This window comes from Protopterus annectens, chromosome 8.part0 (assembly GCF_019279795.1).
Source record: "Protopterus annectens isolate FY-2018-M chromosome 8.part0, PAN1.0, whole genome shotgun sequence".
Classification (NCBI taxonomy): domain Eukaryota; kingdom Metazoa; phylum Chordata; order Ceratodontiformes; family Protopteridae; genus Protopterus; species Protopterus annectens.
In genome coordinates, this window is record NC_056741.1 from 1577189989 (window position 1) to 1577210557 (window position 20569).

A 20569-nucleotide genomic window follows, 5' to 3' on the forward strand; every position below is an offset into this window, starting at 1 on the left:
AGCTAGGTTTCTGTGCAGAGCCTGTGTTGGTGTCATAAGTGTACACTCAAAATGACCATGTACAGAAATGTAAAAATTGAACAGGGGCTATAAAAGCCCAATTAGAAGGTCACAAATGTCATGGTAGGCACAGGTATGTGCAAAACTATGCCCTGTGAGCCAAAAAGCTAATGCAAAATAATATAAAGTGATATGTTTTAATACCCATATTAAGTTTGCACATCATGCAGCAATGTACAAAAGTGCCGTTATGCAAAAAAAAATGATTAAAATTTATAAAACTAAAATTAAGACATATGTGGGAATAATATATTATAGAGCCCTGCATTAAGTGTGTACAGTGGTTGATTTCAGTGGCTGCTAAGGAGGCAGGCTGGAATAGTGAAGTATCCAGATTATGTGCAAGGATCTGTATGTAAATGAGCTGGGCTTACTGAATAGCAAAAATGTGCAGCTGTGTCCGCAGATAAAACCCGTGTAGCCCCAGAACTGTGTTGGTGTCAGTAGAATATGTAGCTGACATCAAGGAGGGGTGTGTCACAATATGTTTAAGCAGCTTGGAGCTGAACGGTGCCTGTATGAGCACCGCTAAGCCCTGCTAAGCAAGGGGGGGTGTTTAGTGCTTCTAAGTTTTGTTTAGCTGTGGGACATGTGTTTTAGCTGGCTTAAGCTGTGCTGAGTGTGCCATGCATAGGGGTGTGTCCAGATTGCTGAGCAGTGTTTATACTGGTGGTGCAGGGTTGCTAGGTGCACCACAGTGCTTAGCAGGGAAGGCATTAAAAAAAAAGGAAATAGCCTGGGAAAGCCAATAAGCTTTTTTCCACTAACAATGGGCCATTCAAACCCCTCAATGATAAACTTGGCAGGTGGAATGCATCATAGTCAGCCAATCACATAGGCTGCATCTACAGTGCACTACTATAAAGTATACATACACCCTACAATCTGATTTCTCACCCATACTCTGCACCATTGGAGTACAGACTTGGGAATTTTAACTGACAGAATGCTAGGGCCTGCTGCTGCTCTGCTACATTTGTATGTGCTAGAGGCTGAGGCCAGTGCTAATGCTGCTGACAATAGGCCTAGACTAAGCAGGATAAGAGTGTTCATGACCAGGGTAACATTTCAGGAGCTACATGAGCTGGAGATTGTAGAATGCTACAGGGTGGACAGGGACAAACTACAAGAACTCACTGAGCTTTGCCGCCCTCAACTCAGACCCAGAGCCAACAGAGGGGAACCCATCCCAGTGGCAACAATGGTATGTGTAGCCTTTGAAATACTAACTCCAGGTACTTTCCAAGGCCAACTGGGGACCTGATGGGGGTCTCACAGGCATCTGCATCCAGGGTAGTCCACCAGGTTCCTGGCTGCCATGGAAACACATGCCAGGCACGCCTGAGAACAGGGCCAGCAGTATGCATCTCTTCCACTGTGTAACACACTACCCTGAGGTACTGTGTGCCACAGTCTGCACTCATGTGCACATCAATGCACTGCCCAGTGAGAAGGGTAGAGTCTATGTCAACCACAAGGGGTATCACTCCATCAACTGCCAGGTCATGTGCAATGCCCAGAGCATTAGCATGAGTGCGTATGCTGGCATCCCTGGCAGTTATCACAACTCCAATATCTGACATGCATCACAGCTGTACCAGATGTTTGCCAGGGGAACATCCCATACCATCTACTGGGGTATGCTGGCTACCCACTGGAACTGTGGATGATGGCACCCATCCGACATGCACACACCTACCAAAGAATGCCATAATGAGGCATGCGCACAAACTAGGAACATAATAGTGTGTGTTTGGGCTGCTGTGTTTGGGCTGCTTAAGTCATGGTTCCGCTGCCTCAATATAGCTGATGGAGCTCTGCAGTACTCTCCAGCCATATGTGCACAGATGTTCACAGATTGTGCCATGCTACACAATCCTGTGGAAACAGCTGTAGCATGATCTTAATAGGGAAAGGACACACAGCCCCCCACCAGTCCCAAGGTCCCCACAGCCACAGCCACAGGGGGACTTGGAAGAGGAACCCCCTGAGCCTGTCCCTGTAAGCAGATGTAGGCATGTCCAGTATATCCTGGTCCTGGAAAAGAGGCAACACATAGCACATGCACTGAAAACTAGGGTACTAGGGACTGACACCTCACTCCAACTCACATATATAGTAAAAAGGATGGCAGCCACACCATACAACCTGTACCTTACCATGTATTGGCTGTGTACTGCATGCATCAGACAGAGTTAGCCCTGAAGCACTGTTATTGCAACTGCTGCAGTAACAAGGTAAGTCACTGTTTTTTACAACAAATGTATGGGGTACTAGACTATGGTAGCATATGTATGGACCTGCTGCATGTATGCAAGGGAATAGAGTGGGCTACTGAGCTACCTGCAGAGAACTAACAGCTATATGGGACAACAGGTACTCTCTGTCCAATACTGGCTGCCCCATAATATGCAGTAGGCCACAAGGCACTAAAACCCACTGGACAATTTGAGAGAAATGCCAAACAGTGGGTTCATAGGACAGATGCATGACTGTCAATGCTAGAGTCTCCTAACTGCCAACACAGCCATGTTCCCATACAACTGCAGTAATAGAATGTTAGCAAGGTCATAGCAGCAGACCACACAGTCCCATAGCTGTCCCAAACAACCTGGCAACATGTCCTATTTCTTCAGTATGCAGGGGTCAAATTTATGTCTGTCCACTTTTGATAGTGTCAGGAATTAAACTTCACTTGCTGGTGGCTGGTATGGCTTAGTGGGCTAAGTACATTAGCATGGTTGATGGTGTTCATGGTTCAAAGCTGGCTACACCAACAATTTTGCATGTGAGTTACTCTTATTGTAGGAATCCCACACAATTATAAAATATTTCACTATATGTTACTGCAAGAAAGCTGGACAATGCCAGAGAAAATGGACAGAGAGGGTGCCACAGCTATAGGCATTACACATGCATTGAGTAACCTAGAAGGTGGCTAGTATAACAGGAGGTTGTAACAAGTCAGAGTAGCAGCAGGATGTACAGGCCATCATGTAACTTTGTCAGTACCTACAACAAGTCAGTGGGCACCATATAGTTGTATATTACCAAAACAACACAACTGTCTGAGGAGCAGAGCAGACATATAAGGCAGAATGTTGGACATCCTGCAAAACATATACAATCAGAGGTGAGAAGTCTGTAAACCTGTGTGAGGTGTTACAGTATGTACCCTAGTCACAGCATACCTACAACTACTTAGAGCAGGCAAAGCCATGAACAAGAATGGGATAAAGACCCACATATAAGGAGAATGATCAGGTAGTGGCCACACAAATGTAGACAGTGCAGAGAATTACGGGTCATCCAGTACCATGTGTTCCCTGCTATGGATGGAGTTAGTAAATCAACTGTCTGTCATCAGTTCCTACCATCAATCTATAATAATTTGCCACTGATGTACTGGAAAAGCATAATGCTATGTAAAACATACCAGACATATGATGCAAAACCCTGTACATTCAATTACAATCTCTACACTCTAGGTATGACTCAGATATTATGTGCAGCACACAGCTGGGGAATCAATCCAATGTTTTTTCAATAAATTGTGGAATTTTATTACCTTGTGCTACTGGAATTCCTTTGGATTTATCTTTATTATTGAATTTGTTTATGGGCCTGCTTTCCATCCATTACTATCTTGTTGGGTTTTGTGCATGTATATATATATATATATATATATATATATATATATATATATATATATATTTATATAGATATATTTAGCCACATTAAAGTGTAGAGTGATGTAGTGCTGCAGCCACTTGTACATCAGATATAACCGGTGGCGCGTGCAAGTAGTACTGTTAGCTGTAGTGTGTACTAGTAGGTTGGCAGGGGTTCTAATCTCACATCACTGACTGTGTGTGTGTGTGTGTGTGTGTGTGTATGTGTGTGTGTGTGTGTGTGTGTGTGTGTGTGTGTGTGTGTGTGTGTGTGTGTGTGTGTGTGTGTGTGTATAAGTATTTCACATACAGCAGTGCAGACATCCCTTTCAGGACTATGTCTGTGCAATGGTCAATCATTTCATGGCCCTCTGACTTACGTCCTCCACAACAGTGGCCTCCCTATCAACAGCTGCTGATGTCATCCACCTTAACAGCAGTGGCAGACACGATCAGAACATATAAGCTCTGTGGTGCATGTGATAAGTATGTAGTACAACAGTATAAACTACTAGATAGGTAGGAGTTCTAATCTTATAAAGGGCAACTGTGTGTGTCTTTGTGTAAATATAACCCCTTGCAGCAGTGTGTCTGTTTCACCTATCTTTGTGCAATGGTTATACATTTTCAGGCCCTTGAAACCCCCCATGTTCCTCCTTTACAGGGCATGCTGATGCCATTCACTTTAACAGCACTGGCAGACACTCTTAGAACATATACGCTTCATGGCACATGCGATAAGTACACAGTACTGTAGTATATACTCTGAGATAGGTAGGGGTCTTAATCTCATAAATGAAAACTGTGTGTGTATGTGTGTAAATACACTCTCTTGCAGCAGTGTGTCTCTTCTGCCTATTTGTGTCCAGTGGTTATACATTTCATTTTCAGGGCCTGTCAACCCCCCATTGTCCTCCTTTGCAGGGCCTGCTGATGTCATCCAACTTAAGATCACTGGCAGACCCTCTCAGAACATATAATCTTCATGGCACAAGCAATAAGTACGTAGTATTATAATATATACTACTAGATTGATAGGGGTTCTAATCTCATAAAGGGCAATTGTGTGTGTGTGTGTGTGTGTGTGTGTGTGTGTGTGTGTGTGTGTGTGTGTGTGTGTGTGTGTGTGTGTAAATGCACCCCCTTGCAGCAGTGTGTCTGTGTGCATTGGTTATACATTTTAAGGCCCTGTGAGTAGCTGCTGGCTGTAAATAGCCCACATCTAACTATGCATAAATGCTATCTGCCACCATCTACATTTGTAGGTATGGAACACCCAGGTGGCATGTAGCAAAGATAGGATGTATTATCACAGGGTATGCATGCAGTATTATGCTGTCTGCCCCCATTGCCCTTGACACACTGTTTTACACATATGCACTTAGGTAACCATGCACATATACAGCTGTTCCTTGCTGATGTCATATTTCCGTATTGCAATCATGCCATACTGAGCTGCTGTACTGCCAGCAAGTCCCCATAGTGTAGCCACTCAGACCTCTGTGACTGAAACATACAAAGTTCTAAGAGACACCTGTCAGTCTGCAACACCACCACCAATCTAACATCATGCAACAAAGGTACAAACACTTTGATGTGTACTCATGACACACCCCAGCATACTGCACCTGTCATGGCATAACACAACCTCACTTCAACATGTCATGTACTGTACTATAGACACCCTGTGCATCAGACACATATTTGCATGTCCCTGCATCAATGGTATGGATGGCAGGGATGTGTTACAGGTATCATCACATGCACAGGGTGTGGTGTGGGAGTGCCAGAGACCTAGGCTGTGCCAAACAGTTGACATCATGTGTGGGAGTCAGGAAGGGATGCTGGTCAGCTGGGCCATGGAGAGAAGCCATGTGTGTCTGTTGGTGACCTGCATGTGACATTTATGTATGAGTGTGTGTGCATACACAGTCAAGTCATGTGCTAACCATAAACATGGGTATGTTGGACAGCTGTGGACTGTACATGGCAGAATGGACAGTTTACCATCTCTGGCCATAAATATGGGAACTGGCTTTGTTAGGGTGCCACTGGCATCAACATGCCCAGAGTCAGATGCGGTACTAGCTGCTGATGGTGACTGGTGTCTGCTGGGCTCGTGTTCCACACGGGACACCCCCAGGACCATGTGGCCATGGCCTGCCACATCATGGTGTGGAGAGCACCCTTCTGTCTGTAGTTATGGAGGTACTGCCACTAAGGGAGCGTGAGTGTGCATGGCCACATGGAGTTTCAGCTGATGCTGTCGCTGGCCTACGCCCACATGTCCGACACTCTACCATACCTCTCAACTGTCCAGATTTTCGCAGAATGTCCAGATTTTTGGCTCATATTTTTAGTCTGTTCTTCTTAACAATTGTGGTTTTCTGGCAAATCACTCAGATGATCTGAGGATTGAAGTCACTAAATAATGACATCCATTTTCGTTTCAGACTTCAAATCCTTCAGAAAATGTATGTCAAAACAAACACTGTTACTCTAGTAACTTTCTAAGTTTATAAGAGCAATATTTAAAATCTGTCCCTATTTTTGGGCTTTTGTCCCCCCATTTTGTTGGGCTTTGTCCAGATTTCTTGCTCTAAGAGGTTGAGAGGTATGCACTCTACTCCCACCACATGTTTTAGCACAGACAATGTGCACTCAAGGACTGACAATGTCTCACCCCACCGTCTGTCCACTACATGAGTGAAATGATGAATGGCATCACCAATCTGGTGGAGGGAGTCATGGATGTCAATGATACATCCATGATCCTGAGCATCCATTTGGTGTTGTACTCAGAATGTGCCTGTGCCTCCATGACAGACTGAAACATGCTTTGGGTATCTCATGATGTGACACCTGTGACAGGTGGTGGATGGGCAGGAGTCCTCCTTTGAACACCCCTGTAAATCTGCCTGTGTGGGACTTCACCAGCTCTCTGGCTATGGCCATTGTCTACACTCACTGATGCCATTGTCGAAACACTCTCCTGTTTGATGCTGCCACACTCTGTCCAATAAGTGTGGCTGCAGAGGACTGGGTATGTGTGGGCACACTGACTGTGTGCAGAGACAAAGGGGAAGGAAGTGGGATGTCAACCCATATGACAGATTCAGCCCCCAATAAACCCACCTGTGCCTCACTATGGCCACCATCATCATCAGAGTCTAAACAGACACTGGCATCATGTTGTGAGGGGGACAATTTCCAACCCCCATGGTCACCTATGAGGAGTAAGACAAAATAAGTACATTACTACCTGCATTATTATACATGTTGATACACACACACACACACACACACACACACACACACACACACACACACACACACACACACACACACACACATGTGAGGTGCCATGACTGCAGTACACATACCACATTTTATTTCTGATCCCATGCACAACACACTCATAGACTACAATGTACACACACAAGACCGGCTAAATTAACCACATGCACTGCAGCTATGTCCATTTAATGTTGCCACTACTATACACCTATGAGATTAGCGATATGTCAGTGTATGTGAAAGACCTACACCTAAAACACACTGCACCTGTCTTCACCATACTATTGCCTACTGCATAGCAGACTTCATGGGCCTTCACAAAAATAAATATTTTACATACCCTACAGATACACTACTGTGATTACTGATACAATGCACTGCAGTTAACCCCTCCAAGACTGAACATACAAGTAGTGTACTCTGGCTAAGCATATCAGTTGTGTATATAGAAAAATGGCAGTCCTTAACATTGTTTCAGTATATATGAGCCATACAAAATCATTATCACACTCGCCGGGTACAGGACAGGACATTGGACTCCAGCTATACCTGATGGATCTATGGAAAAGTGAGGGAGAGGTATTGTCAGCAATAACAAATGTGAAATTGTTACTGGACAATATATGCATATAACTACATGTACAGTAGGTACTGTGATACTGCCTACATTGCTGACATTCTGAGTATGTGGGCACAGGTGTTCTGCTTGGGAACTGGTGGATGATCCCAGGTTTGCCAGGAATTCCTCTGTGGCTGAGAGTGGGGCTACTGCTGCAGACCCCCCAGCAGTGGCAGCACGATCCCTGGCCACAGCCATGGCGCTTTGCTGTGCAGCATTTAGCAGGTCTGTCAGCCTGTGATGGACCTGCTCATAGTTTCTGTCCTCTAGCCCTACATGGTTCACTGCTGTGACAAGGTCAGCCCACATTGCAGAATGTTGCTCACGATTGTAGCGAGTCCTGGAGAGCAGAATGACATGATGCAGTCATAGCCCATCCAGGATCACATCACTTTCCGCAGCTGTAAACAGCAAGTGCCTCTGTCTATATATCCTTTCTGAAAGACAAGAATAAGGGAACACATCACAGGACCACATATGTTGCTCTCTACTATGTACACACCCTGCACATCCACATTGGCCTGCACTATGCACTACTACCTCCCATGTCATACCCTGACATCTATCACCACAGTTTGTATGTGTCTATCAGCGACATAGTAGCAATACCAGTTATGTCCCTGTGTGACATGATGGAGTGTGCTGAATGTCTGCAGTCCCATCAGTGCCACCTACTGTGTTGTGTTCCCTATGACTGACATTCCACTACCATGTCAGACAGCCACTGTACGACAAATAGGTGTGTGTTGTTATGAGTATATGAGGATAGTCCAGCAACAGCTATGTGTCACAATGACAGACAGAAATGCAAATGTGCTTTAGGGTATCTTCCCTGTAGGTGTCCTACTTTTCCAGCACACAGATGTATGTAGATTGTGTACATATACTTGATATATGTGGTTCCTTTGCCAGAAACATGTGGATGTCTGGCAAACAACTGGACAATAATTGTTGGTTGTTCTTAGTCTGTAGAGAATCTGTCTGTCACATACCAGAACCCTTAAAAACAATTTATACTACATTAATATCTGTTACTGTATCCATACCTTTACATTTTATGATCATTAGGTACACTCTGTTGCTGAGGCTGGGCCTTTTTCCCCCCACTACTAATGGCTATGACCTGCAGTCCTGCTATACGGGGTTGCCAGGTATGATAGCCATAGCTGTCAAATGATGAAATGTGAAAGCTATTCCTGTGTGACATTCACAGACTGCGAGGAGCCGAATGATAATACATCATGTGATATGCCAGCTGTGTCCACCATTACTCACTGTCACTATGTCTAACAGACAATCTAGTGGCATTCGTACAGGAGATGACCATTGTAGGAGGGAGTGAGAGGGTCACAGCTATGAGCTAAGTCACAGCAGGCAGAGTGGAAAGGCATGGCTGTAGCTTTTGGTCAGAAGACTGTCAGCAACATGTCATTCCCAGAGATGTACTAGAGGCCTACTGTTATAATCCCTATCCCACATAACTGCATCCTCCTATCTGCATCCCATTAGATGTGGACTTGTATTACATACTTGGTAGAGTGCTGTAATCCTTTTGTGCAGAAATCCTGAAGAAAACTGATTTAGAAATCACAGTCTGGCTTGGTAAAGCAAGGTGCAAACCTGTTTACCATAGGCAGCTGCTTGCCTTTTGTAGGTAATGCTGAATAACAGGTGATTGCCTGTGCACCAATCAGTGGCTTAGACTTGCTAATTGCATCCAGAACAGCTGGATTGCAATTTTATTAGCCAATGACACAATCGTGCAATATTTAAGGCCTTCATGTAGGCCTTGGACCCTTTCCTTGGCTTTGAGAAGGATATTACTGAGGTGTGGAGACTATAGCATTCCAGAGGGTAGGTACAAATACTGTCCACTGTTGGGATTTATGTGGTATGTCCACAGTTTTGCATGTTATGTTTGGCCATTGTCAAATGACTTTTTGATTATGTTGCAGTTCAGTGTTAAACAATGTGGTTTGAGGTCAGTAAGGGGGAATACAGATGTGAGTGTCATACATAATACTCATCAGAATATGCATGCTGCTACAGTAGATGCTGGCTATCAGTTCTGTAAGTTTGTAGAGGCAGACTGTGACACATCGTTGTTGCATGACGTCTGCCCCCCACCCCTTCATGTATGGGTGCAGTGTGGATCCCTTGTTCTAGGGGATTGTGAGGCATGGAGGGTCTGTAGCGGGTATCTGAACATACTGTTGCATATGCTGCAGGCTGCAGCTGCTGCTGTTTGCACATGACTTATACTGGGGAGTATGAACGCATTGGGGGACAGCAAGCTGTATGTGTCAGTGAGGGAGCAGTGTCAGCTCTGTCATTACAGCAGAACTAAGGTGAGGGTACCCATAACAGTCCAGGTGAGGCATGTGCTTAAGATACATATGTTATGTAACAGTGCCAATCGCAAAGTGTTAGGTGACATATATTTTGTCTAGATATATTTGTGCAGTGCATCCTACCTGCAGGCCTTTGACATGCTAAGATGGGTAGCAGTGAATGCAGGAGCAGCAACCTGTTTTGGTTAAAATTGCAGGACTCAATCATTATTTTTTGTATTGACAAACATGTAATTGATGTGCAACACACTGGATTTGAATCCAGGACTGTGAGTAGCAAAATGTACAGTATAATAGGGATTCAACAGACTGAGCTACTGAGTTGATACTGCTGCAAGTGTATTTGCAAGATATATGTGCATGCATACAGTTTGGGACACAAGAGTCGCATTAGCATGTGTGTTTGGATGGGTATGATGTGTGACACTGAACTGCCTTTCATGATTTTCTAACCTTACTCTGCACTGACTTGTCAGTACTTCAGTGCATGCACAGAAAAGGTTTTGTGACAATTGTGCCAAAAGTAGGCAGTACAACTGTGGAGATTCTGCAACAGTTTGTGCAGTTAACAGCTATACCTACTATCCCAGGCCTCATATGCATACATCATTATTCATTTGGCTGTGTATTGGTTTGGTGTCTGTTTGGGAGCATGGCCTAGTGGTTAAGGTATTTACCTTAGAGACACAATGTGCAGGGTTTGATTGTTAGGCCAAATGGCTAGGCTTCAAATGGTCCACAAAGGCAGTTAGCCTAGTATGAGCCTATCAATCAAGTACACTGCCAATTTTCCCATTAGCTGTACAAGCAGTGTGTCATTGGCAATCAGGATATGTTTATGGAAACACCTGTATAACTTCAGAGCTGAGTGGTGTAGTGGGCTAATGCACTAAGCTCTAGTTGACACGATCCTGTGTTCGAGACTTTGGAGTGGTATTTATCTTACAGATGTGCCTAACAGTGTCAGAAATAGAGTAGCTGATTAAGGCAGTTTTAAGTGGGTTTGCACAGGTTTGCGCGACATTCTCCATCACTGCTTAGCTCCACTTAAACCCACTTTAATTTTTAAAAAAGAAAAGAAAAAAGGGGTGATAGAAAACTGGTGAAATGGGGGCAAGCAGGGGGAAAAACAAACTGAAAGGCAGGTAGGGATGTGCAGGATGGGTGTAGGAATGGACAATAGCTTTACATTTCTTCTACAGCAGCAGCTGTGCAAGTTGTAGACAATTTGGAATTTGGAGTTTCTGAGGGCAACATAAATGTGTGGATTGATTCATGTAATGACTAAAGTGTGTCCACTGGATGTGGGTGCAAAATAGAGAGCTATGTATGGGGGGATATTTTTTGTGGGACAGATGTCTATTTTTTTTAAGGAGAGAGTAGAATGTTGGGGAAAGGCTATAGGTAGGTGTGGGGAGGTAAGTTGGGTAGGAGAGGTTACATTTGCAAACAGACAAGACAGACAGCATATGGGGCAGTGTGTGACACATGGGAGGAACACATTGGATGGGCAGGGTGTTGTGGAATCAGAGAAGCATGTGCCCCCAGACAGCAGCACTGAGACTGTACTCCCCACCCATGGACAGTCTACACTCTTCCTTCACTGCCCAAAAGGTGGCTGTGCTGGGAGCTGGGCACCGGGGCCACCTTACCTTCCATGTTAGCCAGTCTGCCCTCAATCTGGCACAGGTGATCCTCCTAGCCACAGTGGACAATCCTGTGTACCATCTCTGGTAGCAGTTGCTGGGTGACAGCTCCCTCCTCCATGCCTGCTCCCAGGGGAGGGGCCCCATCCCCTGAGATGGTTCCACCTATAGGTGATACAGGGCCAGCAGAGGGGGCAGCACCAGGTTGGACCCGATGCCACAGTCAGCTGAGGTAGGGTAGGTGGATCACCAGGATCTGGCCTACCCAATCAAGCTATGGTGCTGAGGTATTTCAAAGTGTATAGGTTAGTAATGAACAGAACATTTCATTAGTTATAACACCGTGCCAGAAAGTTGCAAATAACCCAGTAACATCTCATTGCATAGAATATGGAACACAACAATAAGCGAGATAACAGTATAGTAACAGCATGCCAGTACCAGTTATAGCATAAGGCCAACAACATAGGTAATTCAACAAGGTATGTTAGCATGCAATCATTGTAATACATAACAATAATAAAACACAAGGCCAAACATAACATTTTGGAACAACAGATATTAATAGTAAATCATAACCGATGTATAACAGTAATAAAGAATGATGCAGATAAGGGTGGGGGAAAGAGAAATGTAGGCCATTCATAATGGTACAGGCTATAATTGCAACAGTACTCTTATATACTCTAAAGCCCTACCTTTACTTTATCTACATAAGTGACCTATAGCTTCTGTTGCACATACTCTCAAGCTATCCTCATAGGACAGTATGGGCCAAGATGTAACACCTACAGGTGCACAACTACAGGGGACTATTACATGTCAGGGGGACATATATGACTACCAAGGTGTACTGTGGACTGGTGTAGTGTGACTGTGCTATTCACATAACTCTTGTCCATGATAGATCTGTGACAAAAGAATTAGGCAACAGTGATCACAGTCCAGGACAGTGTGACACTTGAGAGATATGTATCATGCACAGTACAGAGAGTTTACAACTATTGTGCCCTCCTTGCCAGGCATGGGGTTAGACTATCAGCAGACATTCACAGGCGCAACAGGCATACCGCCATACCAAGATTATACATTTTATGTATTGTATTAACTTTTATTAGTATTGTATTTGTTGCCTTTATTTTCTGATGTCTTATCACATTGCTGAGCAATGCTGTTAACACTCTGGTACATCTGAACACACAAATTATTAACCCATTCTAATGGCTACTACAGCAATTTATTTACCTGTAATTCCTGTGGGGAGAACATCTGTTAACAATACATAACTGTTTCAATAATATTTAGTAGTACTTGTCACTGGATTCGAACCCTGATCTGTGACAAAATGTACATCACACTTATCATTTATCAAACTGAGCTACTGAGCCACTGTTGCATATTGGTTGACTGATGTGTGCCTAAGGCTCACCTGGTAACAAAATATGACCTGGTAATAGAGGTAGAGTGCTATACAATACTGCATTGACACTTGAACACACATGCATGAAATCCCTGCTTTACCGAGGTTGTAGGTGAACTGTGGATTAATATATGGCAAGCAGTTGTAGACAACAAACCCCTAGTGGGCGGGAATATCTGTGATGTGCACAAACCATATCAGAATGCTGGGTTGGCTACCTGACCCATATACAGCTGCAGATGGTATATTTGCAGTCTACAGCTATTACAGATTCATACTTGCCTGCAGCAGCATACCTAAGAGCAGGAATGCATAGAGCTGAAATGCAACAGTTAACGCAAGACAATCCTGACATACACAATATACCATGGGTGTTCCTATTATTTCTTCAGATCTTAGTGCAGAACACATATTATAACGCAGTATATCTTGTAGTACAGCTCCACATCTACAGTTTAGCAGAATACTTTTTATTAGCTAACATTCAGTCACGTACCGGTATTGTTTGTGTTTATATATCACAGCAGATATAATGCTCACTTTCATGACCAGCAGCCCAAATACACACATATTGCACAACACAGCTTTATTAGGGGTGACCCCATGCAGTGATTGTTATATATTTCCAGTCTTTATTCAAGAACAGTTCATATAATGCAGTAGAAACATTTCTTTCTTTCACAGAATTAATGCAGTAGAAACTATTCCCTTAACATTATTAATGCAGTAGGCACCTTTATTTCCTTGACATTATTAATGCAGTTGAAACTTTATTCCCTTAACATTATTACTGCATTAGAAAGTTTTTATTTTTTTAACATTATCAGATTTCATCCTTTTATCTTTATTGAACTGTACCTGGCATTACTCACTTATTTCAGTCCATGTCTATAACCACATTCATTGCATTACAATCAAAACTGAATATACCTAGTGACAGTTACTAATTTACTCCTTCTTGTTTCTGTGACTATAGATTGCAAGTTATGTCTGTACTCACTACACTCACACCATAACCTGGCCAGGCACCCTGCGTGGGCCTCTGGGTTTTGAGCTCTCTACTTGCCAGCTGTTGGGAGAAAAACACACCAGTATGCATACCTGTATATCACACATTCAGATTAGGTATTGGTAAAACAATACAAACAGTACCTACAAACTCGTGGGGCATTCTCATCCCAAGCATCTAGGACCCAGGTGGCCATGAGATCCCTCCTCTGACACTTTAGGTCATCATAATGATGACACACCTGCTCACCTGTGTGGGGGATACCAGTTGACCAGTTGCACTGGCGAGATTGTGTGGTAGCCAGTCCCAGGCCTACAGCTTGTAGTCCAATCCCTGGAACTGGCCCTGCAGAAGTCAGACATCATGGTCTTTCAGAAGAAGTTCAACCATGACCCTGGAGTCCAGAATGCCCCAACACTGAGCCTGGAAGTGCGCACCCTCTCCAACTCCTGCCATAGTTTCTGCCAAGATCAAACTCCAACAGGTTATGGCTGTATTCCCCCATGTTGCACTTAAATAAGGCTGTTTCCCACCCTTTACCACCATTGGGCCATTTTTAAAAATGCAGCACTTCATTAGCACCGCCCAAACCTGCTGAGCTCAGCTGAGCACAGCTTAAACTGGCAATGGTGAACAATGCTTAGCGGTGTGTAAACCAGCTTAGCTGGGATGAACAGTGCTTAAACGGGCGTTACTTAGCTATGCTTCGCACGACTTAGCAGTGTGCAAACCAACCATGCACTGCTAAAACATTCTTGATTTAAGTAGTGCTTGGTAATGCTTATCAGAGCTTAGCTGGGCGCAGCACAGCAGGAATTAAATATAATTTTCATATTGTGTATTGGCAACATAAAAGCCTAATAACATGCCTGTCCCTACATAGAATATTCAATCAAGTGCTTAAGAATACTTGTCATAATATGTGTATTTGCAACAAAAATGCTTAATAATCTGTCTGTGACTTCATGCAAAATTAAATCAGGGATTTAATACTGTTTCTCATCTATGTAGATTTGCAAAACATATTTAAAAACCTATCTGTGTAATTAAACAAAATATTTAAGCGGAATTTGGAATTATTCTCATATATGTGTGTTTGCAAAATAACACGCCTGTGTATTCGAACCCTGCACCTACTGCATATAAGGCTGTCACTCTAACAATTTGGTTATGTCGACATTTGGGTTGCTGTTATACTTTTATATTAACTATGCACGATATTAAATGCATTTATGAGTAACTATTCTACATAATATTATCTTTAATATTAACTATCAGTTGTATCTAAATTGTATAATGCATCTTGGAGCTTTTCTCCCCGGGCCTCCACTGAAAATGGGTCAATTCAGCCCAGTGGACTTCCCCGGTAATCAAACTGAAAATAAATAAATAAATAAATAAATAAAAATAAATATATAACTCTCCACTACATTTAAGCACCGCTGAGCACCGGGGTGCACCATGCTAACACACTTAGCTATGTTTAAACTTGACCTTTCCATTCATAATTAAAAATGTACAGTTTCCTATTTTTAGATGTCTAGCACATGACCAGTGCTGTGCTCTATGCTGTGCTGTGCAAACACAAAAAAATAATAAAACAAAACTTATAAAATTATTTAATTTCTCTGTTTTCAGTTGCCTACAGTGATAGCTGGTGCTTTGACAGTGCAGGAGGTTTGTTAGTCATCTCCAGATGCAATAACACACACCCTACACTGATTGCATTACCGTGTTTCACGGCTCTCCCTCAGTGATGCACCTTCATTATTATGCAAGGTGTGCTGCCAAGGGGGTTCCGCATACATATCCACTACACCTTCTGTGTAGGTCTTACACTATGCCTACACATATTTTATTTAATCCCCAGGACTGCTCATCATGAGGGACTCAAGTGATGTATACCTCAGTTTGCCTGCTTCTCATATTCAGCTTGAAGTGAGTTCTGGCAAGCAGTTGTTGGGGGAGCAGGAAAGGGATTTAGGATTGGGGGGTTAAAGTTAGGGAATGGGAAGCACTTAGAGCGCTTGTTTTTTTTTTTTTTGGTTTTGTTTTTTTTTTTTTGTTTTGTTTTTTGAGCAAATGGCATCAAGCAAGTGCGTCACTCATCAGGGCAAAGAAATTCACTGAAGCATGGGAAATTCAGTGAAGCCTGGGAAATATGGCAAGACTTTGTCTGTTTTAATTTATCCTAATACCTCTTCACTTAATTATTAACAGGCAAGAATGAATGAGATTTCTACTTACTGTTTAACAAAACTGCAGGGGATTGGAGAATCCATGGAGAAACACAATTCTGTTGAGCTTGATTGTAGTATGATGAGGACACTTCAGAGGTGGAGAAAAAAAGGGTGAGGATGTGTTGGCCAATGAAACACTGCTTTTTATCATTTTTTTCAGTTACCCAGGGAGATAGGGTAAGATTCACAGATACTCTTGGTACTGGATGCAGTGTCTTGTCCAGGCAGTACATCCTGCTCTGTAGCAGACATCTTGCTCAGGGTGGACAGATACCCCCTGTGGAGTTGAATGAGAAATGCCCACTTGGTCTTGTGTTTTGGTACAGCCAAAAAGCATGAAAGTGGGGTCTCCTGGTCCTTCTGACTTTTGTGGCTTTAGGTAGGATATATCAGAAAAGCTACTAGAAGAATAGCAGGTTTATGACAGCTGAATATTCATAGAGTCGATTTTTCCTGTTATTCTGAAGCAGAATTTGCTATGCACTGGAATGGTCACTGACTAATAGGGATCATGCATTTAGTGCAGCTTTTCACAAGCCATGTTAGCTTTACACTACTGATGATGTCTCAGTATATTAGTAAACCTGCTCAGTATAAGGGAAACAAGGGTTATGCATCTGATATATGTGTTTGAATAAGAAACCAGTGATGTGAAGCTACCTCCACTAAAACTATTACTGGAAAATGTCTGAGTTAGGCTCCTGTCTAAACAGCAAAGTGCCACAGATGTATGGATTCCCAGATGGTGAGGGATAGCCAGCTACAAAGTCATTGAGGGGCACTGCTCTCCCTAGGTCAGAGTACAGTTACAAGAGGCATCCCCTTTCTAGCAGTTCTTATCACAACCACATTCTAAATAATTCATGTATGAGCAGATTATGGGTCAAAGTTTTATATACATAGCAGAGCAGCAACAACCTTCTGTCCATTGCAAATTATTACTTGAATCCAGCTTTTATCACATACTGATGACATAAATAGGTTCATAAGTTAATACCAGGCAGGTAACTTAAGCAACCATATGAAGCCTACCAATGCAGCCTGAGAAGTACTGCTGGAAGGTTTGCCTTCTTTTCATGATAAAGGACATAGTAGTAATCCATGGAATAAATTTTTATGAACCCCTTCAGAAAAGAAGAGTCAATTAGATGGAGGCTGTAAGATGTGACATCATTTATCATGTAGGAGGAGCTTGTTCAATAAGTACAGAATTTGTTGGATAATGAGTTTCTCTCTCTAGGAAGTTGCATTTATGTTCCACTGTAAATTGGAAGTTATTTTTATTTATTTATTTATTTATTTAATATTTGTTGACCAGGAAAGTCTGACTAGAACAGAGCCTATTTTCAACGGACACCCAGGGAGAAATGCTCCAGACACATCTTTGGAATATGGGAGGAAACCAGAATTCTCAAAGGATACCCACAAGAATGCAGGGAGGACATGCAGACTCTGCACAGAAGGCACTCCATCCGAGAATCATCCGGAGAACCTCTTGCTGTGAGGAAACAACCTTAATCACTGTACCACTGCACCACCCAAATTTTAGCATTATTGCTCTAACATTATTAATATTTCTTCGGTGAATAAGGTGGACTAAAACAGAGTTGGTTTTACTCTGAGAGGCAAGACAGAGATATTGAATAAGAGTGCATACAGGATGGTACAAAGTCAAATATGTTTTATTCTATGTAGATATCTAAAGGAGCTTAGCAATTCAATTTTCTGGTTAGAAAATGCTGATGTCCTTCAAGCTAGGACACGTTTGTTAAGATATATGCTAAATGTAGTGTTATAATTGATGATCAGCCTAATAAGGGAGGGATATAGGGGATTAAGACCCCTTTAGATCTTAAAGAGATACCTTAGACAATGAAAAAAATATGTATTTTCTTTATCTTTGTTTGGTTGGTTGGTAACTGGATGACTAAGGTGGTGCAACACCCTTTTCTATTACTACCTGAGGCAAGTGGCAGTAAACAGACAATACCTACAATGTAAATGGAGATAATAAAACATTTATTTATTTATCATTTTTTACTGGGAAAGTCCGACTTGGAATGAGCCAATTTTCAGAGGAGGCCTGGGGAGAAATGGTTCCGATGCATGTCTTTCTAACATGAGAGGAAAACAGAGCACCCCCTCATGAAAGCAGGGAGGACATGCAGACTCCACACAGAAGGCACCCCAGTCAAGAATCGAACTTGAGAACTTCTTGCTGTGAGGTGACATGCAAACCACTGTACCATCCATATAAAACACACACTGGAATGATGCAGTTAGCTGACAATAATGCTATGCAAAACCTTAAAAGAAAGAGAAATCCCATACTCAAAACAAAGATGCATATTATATATCATACATACATATTTAAATACTTCTCGAGTTCACAAAAAAGAAGCACAGTAAAACATACACATACGTTTATGACACTTACAAAGTTAAACATTGAAAATGACTTGGTAGGAAAAAAAAAAACAAAGTGCTACTTAAGAATTTATGATTGATATGGGCAAATGTGCTGTCCTTGTGTCAGCAGGTAGCAAAACACATTGAAATTCTTAATGACTTCAGATTGGAATACAATGTTGGCTGTAGAGTGATTTCTGAAAATAGTTCAATTTGTGAGCAATTTGGTACTAAATTTGGGAAAACAATGACTGTCTGCTGGTCAGATTTTATCAAGCTGAGTTTAATTTCTAGTAAGCATGTAATCAAAGGAAGGGTTTATAAGAATATGGTCAAGCATAATCTTCTGTCTTTTGGGAACTTGGACAAGTTGATCTAATTAGTTGATATTAATGAATTCTTGGAAACACTAGTCATATTTATTACTAGCTGTATAAGAGTCCTAGTTGATGGATTAATAATGAAAAAAAAATCACCTAGAGCCATGGTATAGTGGTTATAAGATATGGAATCCAACTTGTTAAAGGAGTCCCTATCAGATGATCAAAATGTCGTTTCCGTGAATACGAAATGATCGACACATATTGCGCGAACTACATAAATGCTGAACATCCAAAACAGTGAAATCCAAAATGTCAAAGTGTTTTGGTTGGCCTGTCTGCGGTATAGCTCCGTAAGGTAAGTGTGCGTTAGGTATGGACCTTAGAGTAGGGTGCGGGTTAAGGTAAGTGTATAGATAGGTAATGTAAGTAAGATTTAGTGTAGTGTTAGAAGCAGGGTTTTGTTAAATGTATTTATCTGTATTATTTATTTTGTTAGGGTATATCTCCGTATTGGAAGTGTGCGGTAGTTACGGACTTTAGGGTTAAGGAGGGGTTAAGGATAGTGCATAGACAGTGATGTATGTGGGGTTTAGTGTAGTGTTAGAAGTAGGGATTTTTTAAATGTGTATTATTTATTTTGTTAGGGTATATCTCCATAGGGGAAGTGTGCAGTAGTTACGGACCTTAGGGTTAAGGATAGTGCATAGATAGTTGTGTATGTGGGGTTTAGTGTAGTGTTAGAAGTTGGGTTTTGGTGCTTTACTTTAGGGTTAGGAGTAGGGTTTGGTTAGTGTTTATATGTGGTTTATTTATTTTGTTTGGGTAGGTAGTATGTAGCGGGTGGTGGGGTTGGCCGACTATGACTGTTTACTGTTTTAAATTTTGCGGTTTAGTGCGTTCGGTGTATTCGTGGTTCGATTAATACGTGTTGCTCTTTAGGTATTCGCTGTAATGGATTTTTGTGGAACTGATATAGACCCTGTTAGAGTACCTACTGTGGCCCTTAGGTGGTATTGAAGAGGGGATATATAGTCGACAATAACGAGGTAAACGATTTTATCAAATGTGACCAAAATGTCAAGGGCTAAAATTTGGAATTTTGATGTATGTACAGCAAAAGTTAATACTGTAGTGGATACAATTAGATACTCTGACATACATCTTGTATGAGATCACCTGAGTGAACATATCTTCCCTTTGTTCTTCCCACTGGAAAAAAAAAAATGCCAACAATTACTGATAAATCAACCAAAACTGAAAAATGTATTGCTTTGTTTAATAAAAGAAATAATTCTTCATAGCCATATGCAGCTAACAACAAAGAACTGAGAAAAAGGTACAAGAAATGAATTCCAAATGTACTCTGTAACTGAAGAATATATGACTGCAGCCACTGCTAAACAAGGCGGGCAGAGGAAAATGTAACTATTTAGATACTGTTGAGAGACTGGAAGCTGATAATTACAGATTTATAATATTTGGGGTAACCCCTTAGATATTCAAATATGATCTTGCATTCAGATA